Consider the following 19,220-nt stretch of genomic DNA (forward strand, 5'->3'; position numbering starts at 1 on the left):
GTCCGTGAATCTGCTCCGCCAGCACCAACCCAGACCGCTTCGCCGGCCTCGCCCGGGGCAAACCGCCTGCTGGGAATTTCCTGGCACTCGCCCAAGCCGTGGTGGCTTCGGCGCCTAGGGATAAACTGGTGATGGCTCGCGGGGGGCACCGCTCTCCCAGGCGCTTCCTGCGCGCTGTGCACCCTCGGCCTAGGCCCTGCGCAGCGACTCTTGGAGAGTCCCGGGGGGGGCCGGATGCAGTGGCTCCTGCCTCTGATCCGAGCACTTTGGGAGGCTAAGGTGAAAGGATAACTTCAGGCCAAGAGTTCGAGACCAGCCTGGGTAACACAGTGAGACCCTGTGTGTATTTTTTTTTTTTTTTTTCTTTTGAGACAGAGTCTCACTCTGTCGCACAGGCTAGAGTGCAGTGGCGCAATCACGGCTCACTGCAACCTCCACTTCCCAGGTTCAAGTGATTCTCCTGCCTTAGCCTCCCGAGTAGCTGGGACTACAGGCGCGCGCCACCACGATTGGCTAATTTTTTTTTTTTTTTTTTTTTTGTATTTTTAGTAGAGACAGGGTTTCACCATATTGGCCAGGCTGTTCTCGAATTTCTGACCTCATGATCCGCCTACCTCGGCCTCCCAAAGTGCTGGGTTTACAGGCGTGAGCCACCGCGCCCGGTCGCCTTTCTGTATTTTATAGAAGAGTGTCCCAGGAGACCCCGCTCCCAGGGGTGGGTGCGCAGGAGAAGGGGGAGGTCCTTTTCTGCCTATTAATGCAGTTTTCACTTCTGAACATATTTTATATAACCTAGATGATCGCGGAGCCTCAGTTTCCTCGTCTGTAATATAGATTTGAAGGAAACTTAACCTCACAGAGCGTTGTAGAGAGTAAATGAAATATTCCGTAGAAAGTTCCTGACAGCATGAGGGAGGAGGGGTCACTCAGAAGGTGGGAGGTCATATCGAGGTTACAGTTTCATTGCCACACATGCACCCTAAAATCCTTAGACATATACTCACACACACACACACCCCTTGAGCCTACAGGTTTGCACAGATAGGTCATTCATGCATTCATCAACCAATGTTTGCTGAACACCTACTACATGCCAGGCCCTGTGGAAACGAACTAGACAAGACCTTCTTGGCTCCCACATTTTTTTTCCCCAAATACCTACACTTCAAGGAGAGCCACTTAAAAAATTGTTTTTAATTGACATGTAATATTAGGTTGGTGGAAAAGTTATTTTGGTTTTTTGCATTTAAAAGTAATAGCAAAAACCGCAATTACTTTTGCAGCAACCTATTATTGTACCTAGATGTGGAGTACCATGTGATGTTTTGGTACCTGTGTACATTGTGTAAAAAATCAAATCAAGGTACTTAGCATATCCATCACCTCATACATTTATGGCTTCTTTGGGGTGAGAACATTCAAAATCCCCACTTCTAGCTACTGTATTTTGAAATATACAATACTAGGGCCAGGTGCGGTGGCTCACTCCTATAATCCCATCACTTTGGGAAGCCAAAGCGGGGAGATCACCAAAGGTCATGAGTTCGAGACCATCCTGGTCAACATGGTGAAACCCTGCGTCTACAAAAATATAAAAAAATTAGCCAGGCATGATGGCGGGTGCCTGTAGTCCCAGCTACTCGGGAGGCTGAGGCAGGAGAATCACTTGAACCCAGGGAGGTTGCAGTGAGCCGAGATCGTGCCACTGCACTCCAGAGCCTGGGTGACAGAGCAGGACTCCATGTAAAAAAAAAAAAAAAAAAAAAAAAAAGAAATGTGCAATATTGGTAGTTTTTACTTTTTCCTTTTATTTATTTTGAGGTGAGGTCTCACTCTGTCACCCAGGCTGGAGGGCAGTGGCATGATTATAGCTTACTGCAGCCTCCAACCCCCAGGCTCAAGCGATCTTCTCACCTCAGCCTCCCTAGTAGCTAAGACTACTGATGCATGCCACCAAGCCCAGCTAATTTTTTTTTTTTTTTTGAGATGGAGTCTTGCTGGAATTACAGGCTTGAGCCACCACGCCCGGCTAACTTTTTGTATCTGTAGTAGAGACTGGGTTTCAACATGTTGGCAAGGCTGGTCTTAAACTCCTGACCTGGTGATCTGCCCATCTCGGCCTCCCAAAGTGGTGGGATTACAGGCATAAGCCACCGAACCCAGTCCCAACTAAGTTTTAAAAAATTTTTTGTAGAGATGGGGTCTCACTATGTTGCCCAGACTGGTTTCACACTCCTGGCCTCAAGTGATCCACCCGCCTTGACCTTCCAAAGTGCTGGAATTACAGGTGTGAACTACCATGCCCAGCCCTAACTGTAATTTTGTACCTGTTAACCAATCTGTCTCTATCCTCCCACTACACCCCAGCCTCCTGTAACCACTATTCTACTCTACTATGAGATCGATTTATTTATTTATTTATTTATTTATTTATTTATTTGAGGTGGCGTTTTGCTCTTGTTGCCCAGGCTCGAGTGCAGTGGCATGACCTCGGCTCACTGCAACCTCTGCCTCCCAGGTTCAAGCGATTCTCTTGCCTCGGCCTTCTGAGTAGCTGGGATAACAGGCGCCCGCCAGCACACCCAGCTAATTTTTTTGTAATTTTAGTAGAGACGGGGTTTCACCATGTTCACCAGACTGGTCTCAAACTCCTGAAATCAGGTGATCCGCCCGCCTCGGCCTCCCAAAGTGCTGGGATTGATTATAGGCGTGAGCCACTGCACCTGGCCGAGATCAACTTCTTTATTTCATTCCACATATATGAGAGACTATGTGGTGTTTGTCTTTCTATGCATGGCTTATTTTACTCTCATGATGTCCTCCAGGTTCATCTGTGTTGCCACAAATGACAGGATTTCAGTCGTTGGATCCCACTGTCTGATGGGGATGAGAAGTAATAAACCAGGGAGGAATAATACTTTCAGATAGTGACAAATGCTGTGACTAAAGTAAAATGGGGGAATGTGACACAGAGTCACCCACAGGTGATTTCTGGGTTAAGGTGGTCAAGAAAGACCTGTGGGAAGAGGTGACATTTATGCAGAGACCCAAATCATGAGTAGGGGCTAGCCTTGGGAAATCTGGGGGAAGAATTTAATAAGTGCAGGAGCCCTGAGGCTGGACCAGTTTTGAGGACAGAAAAAGGTCCTTGGTGGGGCTACAGCCAAGTGAGTAAGGGTGAGATCGGCAACATGGGCCAGGGCCAGATCACACAGGGCTATTTAGAGGGTTGTATTAGTGCCCTGTGGCTGCTATAAGTTGCCATGAACTTGGTGACTTAAAACAACAGAAATGTGGCCAGGCATGGTGGCTCATGCCTGTAATCCCAGCACTTTGGGAGGCTGAGGCAGGCGGATCACCTGAGGTCAGGAGTTAGAGACCAGCCTGGCCAACATGGCGAAACCCTGTTTCTACTAAAAATACAAAAAATTAGCCAGACATGGTGGTGCACGCCTGTAATCCCAGCTACTCGGGGGGAGGCTGAGGCAGGAGAATCACTTGAACCTGGGAGGCAGAGGTTGCAGTGAGCCGAGATGGAGCCATTGCACTCCAGCTTGGGCAACAAGAGTGAAACTGTCTCAAAAAAAAAAAAAAAAAAAAAAGAAAGAAAGAAAAGAAAAGAAAAGAAAAGAAAAGAAGAACCAGAAATTTACTCTCCCATAGTTCTGAGGCCAGAAGTCTGAAATCAGTTTCACTGAGCCAAAATCTTCCAAAACTTGGGAAAAGCCAAAATCAGGTGTCCCAAGGGTCATGCTCCCTTTGCAGGGTCTAGAGGAGAATCCTATCCTTGTTCTTCCAACCCTGGTGGGTGCTGCTGGCACTCCTCAACCTATGACTGCATCGACCCTGTCTCTGCCTCCTACTTCACATGGCCTCCTCCTCTTCTGTATGTATAACATCTTTGTCTGCCTCTCTTATAAGGACACTTATGATTGGGTTAGGGCCACCCAGATACTCCAGGATAGTCTTCCCCAAATACAGAATCTTAATTTGAGACTGGGCGTGGTGGCTCATGCCTGTAAACCTAGCACTTTGGGAAGCCAAGGCAGGAGGATGGGTTTGGCTCAGGAGTTCGAGACCAGCCTGGGCAACATAGCAAAGACCCCTGTCTCTAAAAAAAAAAAAAAAAAAAATTGACAGGGTATGGTGGTGCACACCTGTGGTCCCAGCTACTCAGGAGGCTGAGGTAGGAGGATTGCTTAAGCCCCAGGAGATTGAGGCTACAGTGAGTCATGTTTTTGCCTCTGCATGTTTTTGCGCTCTGCAAGGTGACAGAGCAAGACCCTGTTTCAAAAGGAAAAAAAAAAGAAAAGGAATCTTAATTTAGTCACTTAATCTGTAAAGACCTTATTACTTTATAAGGTGAGATGGACTGGTTCCAAGAATTAGGATCTGTTTTGTTCATTTGTTTGTTTGAGACAGAGTCTTACTCTGTTGCCCAGGCTGGAGTGCAATGGTGCCATCTCGGCTCACTACAACTTCCGCCTCCAGGGTTCAAGCAATCCTCCTGCCTCAGCCTCCTGAGTAGCTGGGACCACAGGTCCTTGAGCCACCATGACTGGCTATTTTTTGTATTTTTTGTAAAGACTGGGTTTCACCATGATGCGCAGCTGGTCTCGAACTTGAGCTCAGGCAATCCTCCTGCCTTGACCTCCCAAAGTGCATGAGCCACTTATATCTTTTAGTGGCTATTATACAGCCTACCACAATGATGGAGAAGGGCTAACATTTTATTTTAAGGCCTGGAGTGTTTTGTTGTTGTTGTTGTTTTTTAGATGGAGTCTCGCTCTGTCGCCCTTGCTGGAGTGCAGTGGCGCGATCTTGGCTCACTGCAAGCTCCGCCTTCTGAGTTCACGCCATTCTCCTGCCTCAGCCTCAGCCTCAGCCTCCGGAGTAGCTGGGACCACAGGCGCCCGCCACCACGCCTGGCTAATTTTTTTGTATTTTTAGTAGAGATGGGGTTTCCATGTTAGCCAGGATGGTCTCAATCTCCTGATCTCGTGATCTGCCTGCTTTGGGCTCCCAAAGTGCTGGGATTACAGGCGTGAGCCACCGTGCCCGGCCAAGGCCTGGAGTGTTTTAATCAGGTGAGAGACAAGCTCTGATGAACACTTTAAAAATATCACTGGTTGATGCTGACTTAACCCTTTACTCACTCAACAGGATGTTCAACCCCCTCCCCTCAATGCACCTGAGACCCTGCCTCTGTCCCAGCACCCTACTTGCAGTAGGTACTCTGGAAATGAGAAGTGCTTCTTGGTAGCTGCAAAATTGTTACTCAGAGACCAGCCTCTCTGCAGACCAGTCCAAGTGCAGAACAAAGCTCGGGTGAGCCCTTAATTTTATTATGACACAGAAAACAAAAAGATTATTGTTTCTGAGGCAGATTCTAAAACAGTAGGGTGTTTTTGTTTTGGTTTTGGTTTGGATTTTGTGTGTGGTGTGTGTGTGTGTGTGTGGTTTTTTTTGTTGTTGTTGTTAATCCCACTTTCATTCCTTTCAAATGGCAGCAAGCAAGACTGAATCACTCCACTGTTTTTCACTTTGACATTTTCTTCCAAACAAACTTCAGTCGACCCCTCGTCAGAAATAGTGGGAAGGAACCTGTCCCCAGACTGGAACCAGCTGCCCACCCACAGTCTCCGCTGGCGCCATGGGGTCCTGGATTCTTAGGATGGGGTTGGGGGACAGACAGCCTGTCTACGGCCAGGACTGGCCTCCCCTTCCCGGGCTCTGAGTAGCCATCTCCACACAGGATACGTGCAGTACATGTCTTGCCTCAGTTTTCTTCAGTTCTACAAAAGTTCCCTATTCTGACCAAATCCCCACTGTGTACTGGGCCTGCCCAGCTGTGGTCCCAGCTACTCAGCTACTCGGCAGTAGGGGTTCAGGCACGAAGCAGATGTTTAGTGTGTGCCTCGGGAGTGCCAGGCCCTGGGTACAGAGCTGTGAGCTGTGATGAGGGCCCCCACCTTCAAGGAGTCTAGTGGGGGAGACAGACAGTCTAGATGTACAAACCCACCAAGAAATAGCAACTCACCAATAGTGATGATGCCACCACAGAAAAAGAGCAGGATGCCAGGGGAGAGAGTAATTCTGAGGATTGGGGGTTATCATTTAGATAACTGGGTCAAGGAAGGTCTAAACATTTTAGGAGAGACATGGAGGATGAAAAGAATCAGACAGAAGAACATTGCAGGCAGGGAAAACTACCTTCTGTGCAAAGGCCCTGAGTCAGGGAAGACTTTGAGATCTTTGAAGAAGGACAGAAGACTAAGAGTTGGGAAGACAGGGAGAGATGAGGTTCAAGAGGAAGCCAAGGGTCAGATCACCTGGGTCTTAAACCACTGACGGATTTACACTATTAGATTTACAGTTGTTATTGTAGCCGGGTGTGGTGACTCACACCTGTAATCCCAGCACTTTGGGAGGCTGAGGCGGTGGGGAATTGCTTTGAGCTCAGGAGTTCGAGACCAGCCTGGCCAACATGGTGAAACCCTGTCTCTACTAATACAAAAAAATTAGCCGGGTGTTGTGGTGCACACCTGTAATCCCAGCTACTTGGGAGGCTGAGGCAGGAGAATCACTTGAACCCGGGAGGGGGAGGTTGCAGTGAGCTGAGACTGTACCATTGCACGCCAGCCTGGGCAACAAGAACGAAACTCCATCTCAAAAAAACCAAAAACAAAAAAAAGACAATTGTTGTTGAGACAGGGTCTCACTCTGATGTCTAGGCTGGAGTGCAATCGTGTGATCATGTCTCACTGCAGTCTTGACCTCCTGGGCTCAAGCGATCCTCCCAGTTTAACTTCCCCAGTAGCTGGGACTATAGGCATGCACCACCACACCCAGTTAATTATTTTATTTTATTTTTATTTTTAATTTATTTTTACTATTTGTTTTTGAGAGGGAGTCTTGCTCTGTCGCCCAGGCTGGAGTGCAATGGCGTGATCTCAGCTCACTGCAACCTCCGCCTCCCAGGTTCAAGCGATTCTCCTGCCTCAGCCTCTGGAGTAGTTGGGACTATAGGCGCCCACCACCATGCCTGGCTAATTTTTTGTATTTTTAGTAGACACAGGGTTTCACCGTGTTAGCCAGGATGGTCTTGATCTCCTGACCTCGAGATCCGCCCGCCTTGGAGCCCTAATTTTTTTATTTTTTGTAGAGACGGGGTCTCGCTGTATTGCCCAGGATGGTCTCGAACTCCTGGCGTCAGGGAATCATCCTGCCTTGGCCTCCCAAAGAGCTGAGAGCACAGGCATGAGCCATCACGCCGTGCCTGATTTACAATTTTAAGAAATTCACAGAAAGGTTCCCATGGGGGTTCATCTAACAGCTTCCAGAAGCCAACTTCAACCAGTTGCTGATTGCAGTCAACGAATATTGATTGAGTACTTTTCCAACTGGCCCTATGCTTGGTGCTGTGGGAGTGGCTCTTTTTTTTTTTTTTTTTTAATGCATTTTATTGTGTATATATAAGAGATACAATATGTTATATGATACATATACAGTAAAATGGTTACTGTAGTGAAACAAACTAACATATCCATCATCTCATATGGGTACCCATTTTCCTCCCCGTGGCAAGAGCAGCTATAATCTACTCATTTAGCAAAGATCCTGAATACAACACAATGTTATTAACTATAACCCTCAGCCGGGCACGATGGCTCACGCCTGTAATCCCAGCACTTTAGGAGGCCAAGGTAGGCGGATCATGAGGTCAGGAGATCGAGACCATCCTGGCTAACACGGTGAAACCCTGTCTCTACTAAAAAACTAGCCGGGCGTGGTGGCGGGTGCCTGTAGTCCCAGCTACTCAGGAGGCTGAGGCAGGAGAATGGCGTAAACCCGGGAAGCGGAGCTTGCAGTGAGCCGAGATCGTGCCACTGCACTCCAGCTTGGGCGACAGAGGGAAACTCAAAAAAGAAAAAAAAAAAAAAAAAAAAAAAACTATAAGCCTCATACTGTGCATTAGATCTTTCCACTTCTTCATCCTACATGTTTGCCATTCTGTACCCTTTGACCTACATCTCCCCATTTCCTAGTTAGTTTTGAGGGCTTTTTTTTTTTGTTTTTTTTTGTTTTTTTTTCTGAGACGGAGTCGCCCAGGCTCGAGGCTTGAGTGCAGTGGTACGATCTTGGCTTACTGCAAGCTCCGCCTCCCGGGTTCAAGCCTTTCTCCTGCCTGGGACTATAGGCACCTGTCACCACGCCTGGCTAATTTTTTGTATTTTTAGTAGAGACGGGTTTTCACCGTGTTAGCCAGGATCATCTCAATCTCCTGACCTCGTGATCTGCCTGCCATGGCTTTCCAAAGTGCTGGGATTACAGGCGTGAACCACCCACCCCGCAAGATCTAGCTTTTGTGCTCAGCATCTGGGTGTTGACCTCTAAACCCTTGGAATGTCATATCTGATAGCCATTGTTTAGGGTGGAGCTGGCCACACCCGATAGTCTAACAATGTGGTTTAGCATGGGATCTGGCTGCAGCAGGTCACCAAACAGTGTGGCTTAGGGTGGAGGCTTTGGGATACAAGATATGGACCCACATAGCTGGACGTTAGGAGAAGCTGGAGTCTGAGATTTGCTGCCCGGGCAGTCAACCCAGCCTGCATGATGGGACCTCAATGAAGACTCTAGAAACCAAGACAGTGAGTTTACTAGGGTGGCAATAGTCTGTGCGTATTGTCACACATTGATGCTGGGAAAGTAATGCTGTCCCTGATTCCACAGGGAGAGGATAATGGAGGTTCCAGGTTTGGAACTTTCCTGGCCCCTCCCTATACACCATTTCCCTTGGCTGGTTTTAATTCGTATCCTTCAGCTGTCATAAACTGCAGCTGTGGTTATACAGCTTTCAGTGAGTTCTGTGAGTCCTGGCTGATTATGGAACCTAAGGATGGTTTGGGGAAACCCCTGAACTCTGTCGTTGTGTGAGCAGTGTCACTCAGCCACCTTGTTTATGCTTTTCTTTCTTTTCTTTCTTTTTTTTTTTTTTCTGAGATGGAGACTGTCCCCTAGGCTGGAGTGCAGTGGTGCGATCTCAGCTCACTGCAACCTTCGCCCCCTCTGCGGTTCAATCGTTTCTCCTGCCTTGGCTTCCTGAGTATTTGGGACTACAGGGCTGCACCACCACAACCAGCTAATTTTTGTATTTTTAGTAGAGACAGGGTCTCCCTATGTTGCCCAGATTGGTCTTGAACTCCAGGGCTCAGTGATTTGCTCACCTCGGCCTCCTAAAGTGCTGGGATTATAGGTGTGATCCACCGAGCTTAGCCCGGTCAACTTGTTTTACTTGAAACAGGCTGGGTGTGATGGTTTGTGCCTATAATCCCAATCCCAACACTCTGGGAGGCGGAGGCCAGTGATGGTGAGGGCATCATTTGAGGCTAGAAGTTCGACACAGCCTGGGCAACAGAGTGAGACCCTGTCTCTATTTTTTAAAAAGCAAAATAAAATAATTATATATATATATATAATTTCTCAAATATATATATATATATATTTGAGATGGAGTCTCTATCGCCCAGGCTGGAGTGTAGTGGCGCGGTCCCAGCTCACTGCATCCTCTGCCTCCTGGATTCAAGGGATTCTCCCACCTCAGCTTCCCAAGTAGCTGGGACTACAGGTGTGCGCCACCACGCCTGGCTAATTTTTATATTTTTAGGAAAGACGGGGTTTCACCATGTTGGCCAGGCTGGTCTTGAACTCCTGACCTCAGGTGATCCACCCACCTTGACCTCCCAAAGTGCTGGGATTACAGGCATGAGCCACCTTGCCCAGCCAAATAATATTTTTAAAAAGATATTGCATTTTCCAGTGGCTGGGCACGGTGGCTCACGCCTATAATTCAGCACTTTAGGAGGCTGAGGCAGGTGGATCATGACGCCACGAGATCGAGACCATCCTGGCTAACACAGTGAAACCACGTCTCTACTAAAAATACAAAAATCAGCCGGGTGTGGTGGCGGGCACCTGTAGTCCCAGCTACTTGAGAGGCTGAGGCAGGAAAATGGCATGAACCCAGGAGGCGGAGCTTGCAATGAGCCAAGATCATGCCACTGCACTCCAACCTGGGTAACAGAGCAAGACTCTGTCTCAAAAAAAAAAAAAAAAAGAAAAAGAATCAATGTTTGGGCAGGTGTGGTGGCTCACACCTATAATACTAGCACTTTGGTAGGCCAAGGTAGGTGGATCACTTGAGGTCAGGAGTTTGAGACCAGCCTGGCCAACATGGCAAAACCCCGTTTCTACTAAAAATACAAAAATTCGCTGGGCATGGTGGCGGGTGCCTGTAATCTCAGCTACTCAGGAGGCTGAGGCAGGAGGGTCACTTGAACCTGGGAGGCAGAGGGTACAGTGAGGCGGGAGTGTACCACTGCACTCCAGCCTGGGCAACAGAAGGAGACCCTGTTTCAAAAAAAAAAAAAAAAAAAAAAAATTTTCCAAAGTGGCCTCACCATTTTACATCCCTATTGGCAATATGAGAGACTTCTAGCAGTAGCCTCTCATCCTTGCTAATACTTAGTATTGCCAGTTTTTAAAAAAAGCCATTCTAATAGGTGTGCAGTAGTGTCTCATTGTGGCTTTACTGTTTATTTCCATAATAACTAACAATGTTGGGCATCTTTTCATGTGGTGGTTAGCCATTCATATATCTTCTTTGCTGAAGTGTCTGTTTAAAGCTTTTGCCCATTTTAATATTGGGTTGTCTCCTTATAATTGAGATATAACTGGATGCAAGTGTTTTATCAGATATATCTGATTTTTAAAAAACTTGCAAATATTTTCTCCCAGTCTGTGGCTTGTCTTTTATTTTTTAACAGTGCTTCTGACTGGGTGGTGGCTCACACCTATAATCCCAGCACTTTGGGAGGCCCGGGTGGGCTGATCGCTTGAGCCCAGGAGTCTGAGATCAGTGTGGCCAACATGGTGAAACCCTGTCTCTACCAAAAAAATATAAAAATTAGCCAGTCATGGTGGCGTGCCTGTAATCCTCGCTACTTGGGAGGCCGAAGTGGGAGGATCACTTGAGCCCATGAGGTGGAGGTTGCAGTGAACCGAGATCGCGCCACTGCACTCCAACCTGGGTGACAAAGCCACGCTAATTTTGAAGAGCAAAATTGTTATTCTTTTTTTTTATTTTAAAGATAGGGCTTCTTTCTGTCACCCAGGCTGGAGTCCGGTGGCATGACCATAACTCACTGCAACCTCAAACTCCTGGGCTCAAATGGCCTCAGCTTCCCAAGTAACTGAGACCCCAGGTGTAAGCCACCTTGCCTGGCTATTTTTGTTTTTTTTTTTTAGAGTCGGGTGTCACTATGTTGCCCAGGCTACATTTATGTCACAACTAATGAGCCAATATTGCTACATTGTTATTAAATACTTATTCAGAGTTCTTCAGTTTTCCCCTAATGTGCTTTTTCTGTTTCCAGGATCCCAACTGGGTTACCACAGTACATTTAGTCATCCTGTGCCTGTAGACTCTGCTTGGCTGTGACAGTTTCTCAGAACTTCCTTGTTTTGGATGACCTTGATCATTTTGAGGAGTACTGGTCAGGGTTTTGTTTTTTTTTTTTAATTTGTTTGTTTTGTTTTGTTTTGAGACAGAGTCTCACTCTGTCACCCAGGCTGGAGTGCAGTGGCGTGATCTCAGCTCACTGCAACCTCTGCCTCTCGGGTTCAAGTCATTCTCCTGCCTCAGCCTCCCAAGTAGCTGGGATTACAGGCACGCGCCACCATGCCCAGCTAATTTTTGTATTTTTAGTAGAGACAGGGTTTCACCATGTTGGTCAGGCTGGTCTCAAACTCCTGACCTTGTCGTGATCCACCCGCCTCAGCCTCCCAAAGTGCTGGGATTACAGATGTGAGCCACTGTACGCGGTCCTGGTCAGGGGTTTTGTAGGATGTTCCTCAATTGAGATTTGTCTGATATTATTTTCTCCTGATTAGACTTAGAGTAATGCATTTTTGGAAGGAAGGCTACAGAGGTAAAGTGCCACTCAAGGATACCTACTATCAATGGAACCTATCACTGTTGATGTTGACCTTGATCACCTGGTAAGATTGTATTTATGTATTTATTTTTTACTTTTTGAGATGGAGTCTTACTCTGTTGCCCAGGCTGGAGTTCAGTGGCACGATCTTTGTTCATTGCAACCTCTGCCTTCTGGGTTCAAGCAATTCTCCTGCCTCAGCCTCCTGAGTAGCTGGGATTACAGGCATGCGCCACCATGCCTGGCTAATTTTTGTATTTTTAGTTGAGAGGGGATTTCACCATGTTAGCCAGACTGGTCTCAAACTCCTGACCTCAAGTGATCCACCCGCCTCAGCCTCCCAAAGTGCTGGGATTACAGTTGTAAGCCACCGTGCCCAGCCCATTTCTGGTTTCTACTTAGCTTTTTTCACTTAACTCTTTGTCTTGAGATTTCTCCATGGTATGAACCCGTTTTTTTTCTTTCTTTCTTTTTTTTTTTTTTTTTTTGGGTAAATTAGGATTGTGTTATTTATTTCTTTCATTACACAGCAAATATGGACCAAGCCCTATTATGTGCCAGGCCCTAGCCCCAGGGCTCCAGCTAATCACCAAGCCACAGAGTGACCAGAGTTTGGTTTTGGGGGGTGTTAGGGAGAGCCATTAAACAAAGGATTACCCAGATAATGTGCTTGGATGGAGACCCAGGCAGCTGGGGGACACTGTGCCAGACAACTCGATTTATGGTAGTGAGCAGGGAAGGTTTCCAGAAAGATCTGGAGTGTGAGGGTGGCCCTCTTGGTGTTGAACGGAGAGACAAGGCCCTGGCCGGAGCTGCCTCCAGAGAAGCAGAGAGGGGCACAGGTGGGAGAAGTTCTAGTCCCTCACTTCTTGGGGCCCCTGAGATCCAGCAGCCTGCCTGCCTACCCCACCTTCTGTCTCATGAGCCAACAAATCTCCCTTTTTTGCCAAAACGAGGGCAAGCTGGGTTTCTGTCTTTTACACCCAAAGAAATCGATGAATGGCATTACAGTCCCCCTAACTCAGCGGTCCCCAGCATTTTTGGTGCCAGGAACTGGCGCTGGTTCTGTGGAAGACTATTTTTCCCGGGGAGGTAGGGGTGGGTTAGGAGGGTGGTTTTGGGATGATTCAAGCACATTACGTTCATAATGCACTTTATTTCTGTTATTATAACATTATAATATATAATGAAATAATTATAGAACTCACCATATTGTAGAATCAGTGGGAGGCCTGAGTTTGTTTTCCTGCAACTCAATGGTCCTTTCTGGAGGTGATGGGAGATCATCAGACGTTAGATTCTCATAAAGAGTGCACAACCTAATCCCTTGCATGCAGAGTTCACAATAGGGTTCACGCTGCTATGAGAATCTAATGCTGCCCCTGATCTGACAGGAGGCAGACCTCAGGCAATAATGCAAGCGATGGGGAGTGGCTGTAAATACAGATGCAGCTTCCTTAGCTTGCCTGTGGCTCACCTCCTGCTATGCCACTGGTTCCTAACAGGTCACGGACCAGTATAGGGGTTAGAGACCCCTGCCTCTACTCCTCTCTTCTTCCTATATGGCTCAGAGAGGTGATGTGATCTACCCAAAGTCACACAGCAGGAATTCAAACGCAGTACTTCTCAACCTGTTCAAGGTTTAGCAGGGGCCTCTGGGATCCACCAGCCAGGTTTGTGATGGAGGGAGAGGTGAACTCAGAGCAGTTTTTGGGAGACTGAACAGCGAAGTGGTAGGGAAAGTTGGTCTCAGACCAAAGATATTACAGAAAATTACCCCTGGATGGAATCTTCCAAATCGAATTGTGCTTTAGGGCACTGTTAGAATAATGAGTCTCCTCACCATATCCTAATCCCTGGAACCTGTGGCTCTGTTACTTTAAATGCTTAAAAGAGAGTTTGCAGCTGTGGTTAAATTAAGGATTTGGGCTGGGCGTAGTGGCTCCACCTGGGATCCACCAGCCAGGTTTGTGATGGAGGGAGAGGTGAACTCAGAGCAGTTTTTGGGAGACTGAACAGCGAAGTGGTAGGGAAAGTTGGTCTCAGACCAAAGATATTACAGAAAATTACCCCTGGATGGAATCTTCCAAATCGAATTGTGCTTTAGGGCACTGTTAGAATAATGAGTCTCCTCACCATATCCTAATCCCTGGAACCTGTGGCTCTGTTACTTTAAATGCTTAAAAGAGAGTTTGCAGCTGTGGTTAAATTAACGATTTGGGCTGGGCGTAGTGGCCTGTAATCCCAGCACTTTGGGAAGCGGGTAGATCACTTGAGGTCACGAGTTCAAAACCAGTCTGGTCAACATGGCGAAACCCTGTCTCTACTAAAAATACAAAAATTAGCCGGGCGTGGTGGTGTGTGCCTGTAGTCCCAGCTACTCGGGAGACTGAGGCTGAGGCAGGAGAATTGCTTGAACCCAAGGAGTCGGAGGTTGCAGTGAGCCGAGTTCGTGCCACTACACTCCATCCTGGGCAACAGAGTGAGACTACGTCTCAAAATAACAACAACAATAATAATAATGGGCTTGGAGATGGGGTGATGACCCTGGTTTATCAGACGGGCCCAGTGTAATCACAAGGGCTGTTATAAGAGGTTAGGCAGGAAAGTCAGAGTCAGAGAAGGTGATGTGAAGACACAGCAAAGGTTGGAGTGGTGTGGACTGAGGAGCCAAAGAATGTGGGTGGTCTCCAGCAGCTGGAAGAGGAAAGGAAATGGATTCTCCCTTCTGGCCTCCAGAAGGAATGTAACCCTGTGGTCCATTTTAGACTTCTGACCTCCAGAACTGTAAGATAAATAAATGAGATGGTTTTAAGCTACCAAATTTGTAGTTACGTGTTACGGCAGCAATAGAAATTCTTGAATCTCCTTGGCAGCATTTCCACCAAGTTACCATCCATCCTCGTCTTGAATGCCTCCAGCGACGGGGATATCACTACCAATACAGTCACCCTGTTTCCTTTCCAGCAAACTCTTTCTTCTCCCAAACCCATCCTCTGTAACTATCCACCCACTGCACCCCTACCTCAGGCCCCAGTTCTTGGAGCAAAGAGGACAGGCGGACACAATCCCAACCCCTTGTGTATCCGGCTTTTGTAGACAGATAATAATTCTCTTCCCCAAGCTTAACAATCTCCAATTTTTTCCCTCGATCAGCTTGTTATAAAGGTCTAAAAGCCAACTGTTTCTGGATGAGGCCCTAGGTAATCATTTGCAGAGTGGGATCTCCCAACCCAAGGCCTCCGGTCCTGAGGAGCGGATGACAAAAACCTTACAGAGTATCCTCTTTCCAACAATAATTCTCCAAACCCCGCCCCCTACTCCTCCAGTGCCCCATTCACAACCCGAAACATCCGACCGGTGTTAGTAATAGTTCATAATAATACCACCACTTGAGGCTCAGAGCCTGGCCAGGCGGCTAGAATTTAGCAACGTTTTTTCGTTTTCATTGTGTTTAATTCTGTTGAAGGTAAGGGAAACTGATTTTCCATTTAAATTATCTGTGTATTCAGTAGAAAGCGCCAGTTTGAGAGCAGCAGTGAGTCTCGGCTGCACCGGGTGGGTTTGGTTGTGGGTAACCTAAGCTGTCAGCCGGACTCAGAACTGCCCCGGACCCCGCTTCTGGGTTCTGGGTCCCGAGCGTCGTTGAAGCATGAGAAGAACTACATCAGATCCCAAAGAGTCGTCTTTTTCCGGGAAGTCAGGATGGCCGAGCGGTCTAAGGCGCTGCGTTCAGGTCGCAGTCTCCCCTGGAGGCGTGGGTTCGAATCCCACTTCTGACAAGTGTTATTTTCCCGGTATTTTAAAAGAGAAATCTCAGACGACCCCCCCAACTCCAACAGGGGACGTACGTTTTACAATCCAAAGTCAAATGAAAGTCTGTCAGGAAGAAAAAGTCCGATAGGACGTGGTGGTGCGATTCTGAGCTCCCTACTTCTGAAGAGGTTGAGGCGGGAGGATCTCGCCACTGCACTTCAACCTGGGCGACAGAGCGTGATTCTTTTTCAAAAAAGAAAATGCTCGTTAATAAGAAAAAACTCGTTTTGTGAAAGAATAAAAAGATTATGAGAAGATACACGCAAGCCATCATAACCTCATTAATCTGCGTTCTTGGTGAGAAAAGTAACGAAGCTCTGTCAGAAGTGGGATTCGAACCCACGCCTCCAGGGGAGACTGCGACCTGAACGCAGCGCCTTAGACCGCTCGGCCATCCTGACTGCTTGATACACGTTTTGCAACAAGCTTCTTCACAAGCGCCGCAATGTGCGCATGCGCAGCGGACAGCAAAGACCCAAGCCTCGTTCTCCGCCCGGCGTTGGGTAGAGCGAGATACACTCACTTGCTCCAAGGGGCGTGGAGAGATGGGACGAGGGGGGTCAGCGCGATGCACCTAGGCAACGCCAGAGGGTGCGCAAGGTCTACTAGAGAAGGCCGAGACCGAAGACTATTACTTTAATACACATGCATTCGTGCCTCCAGAATGTATTCATTCTGCATGCATACATGTACTATTCATGTCAGCTTTGATTCCTGAAATCTGCAAGCAACCTTGCATTTCCCTTGTGCATAATGCAATCAAGTCCGTATATCTGCACTGATTTGTAGACATTTCCGTGGGCTGGCGCCCAATCTGGGTAAAGCCTGGTTATTGCAAGGCCGCCTGGCACTCTTACCGCGCCCTCCTTCCGAATACTCGCCCCAGCTGCAGCTTCACATTTGTATGTGTGTTTAACTCATTTACTCAGGCTCCGGAGTAGAACGAGGCCTGCAGCGGCACAGCCAGACCCGCCCTATTCCTATGTCCACAGCGCCCAAACCGTGCCCGGCACACAGTATGTACGCAGGGAAGATCCCGTGGATTCATTCTTCCCTCACTTCCTCTTTCTTGCATCCCCTCATTTCGTGACTCATCTCTTTTCCTGGCCCTTGCAGCATCTTCCTCTCTTCCCTTCCGCCCACTCTAGGCTTACGCACGCCGCGCACAGGCTGTTTCCAGGGGCCAGAAGATCTCCGTACCGAGAGGGTGCCCTTCACCACGAGATTTCTAGGATCTCAGGGTGCTGGGTCGCTGACCTGGTGTGTAACAATTACACATTAATTAATGAATTCCCTCATTAATGACTCATGTTCCTACAATGGCAGCTGCTGCCCCTCTCTGTACACAGGCACTAACAGAGAGGGTCCGAGACCCTCGGACATCTGTGAGCCGACTCTGGAGTCCCCAGGGATCAGGCCCAGACGGTGTGAGCTGTGGGGTCACATTAACCTCTTAGTGCCCTCGGACTTGTCTGAGATGGTATCACAGAGCGGCCTCAGCCAGAGAACAGCAGCCCTTACCACCCTTGGATCAGATTCCCTTTAGATCCTTGGAGCTTGGGATGCAGCCCCTTGCGGGTGAGCAGAGGTCCTGGTTATTTGAAAGACGATGAAACCCTCCTCTTTCCCCGTCCCAAATGTCCTCCCCTCATTGACTGCCAGAATTCTTTCCTTTAGGTTTAGCACTAACCTCTTTTGTGTCCTCTTCTAAAATACAGATTGCCCTGGAAGCTGGAAAGAAAGTCAACAAACATTTATTAAGCACGTGCTATGTGCCACTCTTCTAGATGCTGTGAACGAAACAGAATTTCCACTCTCAAGATACATTCAGGCATGGAGCGAAAGGAGAAGGATAAGAAACAGGCGAACAGTTACGTCCAGGTGTTAAATGCTGGGTAGAGGATGCATCAAGAAACTCATGAGAGACTTTAAAACAGGCAAAAAAGAGAGCTGGATGTTCTGTCTGGAGCACCCATCAAGCTGTCTGATTCCATAAGGGCTTGCACCTTTCATTACTTTTATGTCCAAATAATTCTTGTTCACAGAAATGCAGGTGAATTTTGTTAGGGTAAAATGCAATTGATCATTGTCCTGTGGATATTGACCAATTTTGCAATCTACTTATAAATTCATTTCAGCATTCCTGATTGCCAATATATGTGTGTCTTTGAATTCTCTTTTGAATTGGCTGTAACATTGAACAGGTCCTCCCATTAATTAATGACTAAAATAAAATCTTTGACATGTTCATTTTATATTTATATCAGAATTATGATTTTATATTAAAAATTATCCTTTTGGCCAGGCGAGGTGGCTCATGCCTGTAATCCCAGCATGTTGGGAGGCTGAGGTGGGCAGATCACGAGGTCAGAAGTTCAAGACCAGCCTGGCCAACATGGTGAAACCCCGTCTCTACTAAAAATACAAAAATTAGCCAAACGTCGTGGCACGTGCCTGTAATCCCAGCTACTCAGGAGACTGAGGAAGGAGAATTGCTTGAACCCAATAGGCGGAGGTTGCAGTGAGCTGAGATCACACCATTGCACTCCAGCCTGGGTAACAGAGTGAGACTCCGTCTCAAAAAAAAAAAAAAAAAAAAAAAAAAAAAAACCCTTTTAACAGTGATCAAGAGTGATTGGGGCTCTCCTAGGCAGGGTGGTTAGGGAGGGCCTCTGTGAGGAGCTGACACTGAGTTCAAAAGGAGAAAGACAAGCACTATCAAAGCTGCAGGTGGCAGCATTGCAGATGAAAGACATAACCGGTGCAAAGGCTCTGAGGCAGAGAGGAATATAGTCTGTTGCAGGGACAGCAAGGCCAGTGTGGCAGGGGTAAGGTTATGGGAAGGTTCAGACCATATCACACAGGGCTGGAGTGCCAGGGAAAGGAGTTTGGATTTTCTTCTGTGATGGAGTAACTGGTGTGTTTTTGTTTGTTGTTGTTGTTGTTGTTGTTTTGAGACAGGGTCCAACCCTGTCACCCAGGTTGGAGTCCAGTGGCACAATCTTGGCTTACTGCAGCCTTAACCTCCTGGGCTCAAGCAATCCCTGCCTCAACCTCCCAAGTAGCTGGGACTACAGGTATGCACCACCACACTTGGCTAATTTTTGTACTTTTTGTAGAGACAGGATCTTGACATGTTGCCCAGGCTGGTCTCGAGCTCTCGAGCTCAAGAGATCCTTCAGCCTTGGCCTCCCAAAATGCTGAGATTATAGGTGTGAGCCACTGTGCCCTGCCTGGAGTGTTTTAAACAGGGGAGTGGCATGGTCTTGAGGGCCCTTCAAAGACTATCGCTTTGGCTGCTGTGTGGAGGATGGACGGGAGGCCAAGGGAAGAATTGGAAGTCCAGGGAGAAGGCCAGGGCAGGGAGGGTAAGAGATGATGGTGGCTGGACCAGGGAAGTGGAGA

At 47.7% G+C, this 19,220-nt stretch overlaps 1 long non-coding RNA gene and 2 other non-coding genes across 5 annotated transcripts; 2 read left to right on the forward strand and 1 right to left on the reverse strand.

The window, feature by feature from the left end:
- Positions 1-11,928: 11,928 nt before the first annotated feature.
- On the forward strand, positions 11,929-18,065 carry LOC135968782 (uncharacterized). Of its 3 annotated transcripts, none has more exons than XR_012428866.1 (2): positions 11,929-12,063; positions 17,534-18,065. It is a non-coding gene; the product is annotated as an uncharacterized lncRNA (long non-coding RNA). The 3 variants fall into 3 exon arrangements; XR_010583750.1 differs by lacking the exon at positions 11,929-12,063 and adding an exon at positions 16,662-16,831; XR_010583749.1 differs by lacking the exon at positions 11,929-12,063 and adding an exon at positions 16,994-17,075.
- On the forward strand, positions 15,699-15,781 carry TRNAL-CAG (transfer RNA leucine (anticodon CAG)). The gene has a single exon. It is a non-coding gene; the product is annotated as a tRNA-Leu (tRNA).
- TRNAL-CAG (transfer RNA leucine (anticodon CAG)) lies at positions 16,134-16,216 on the reverse strand. The gene has a single exon. It is a non-coding gene; the product is annotated as a tRNA-Leu (tRNA).
- Positions 18,066-19,220: the final 1,155 nt, after the last annotated feature.

The sequence above is a fragment of the Macaca fascicularis genome, chromosome 20 (assembly GCF_037993035.2).
Source record: "Macaca fascicularis isolate 582-1 chromosome 20, T2T-MFA8v1.1".
Lineage (NCBI taxonomy): Eukaryota > Metazoa > Chordata > Mammalia > Primates > Cercopithecidae > Macaca > Macaca fascicularis.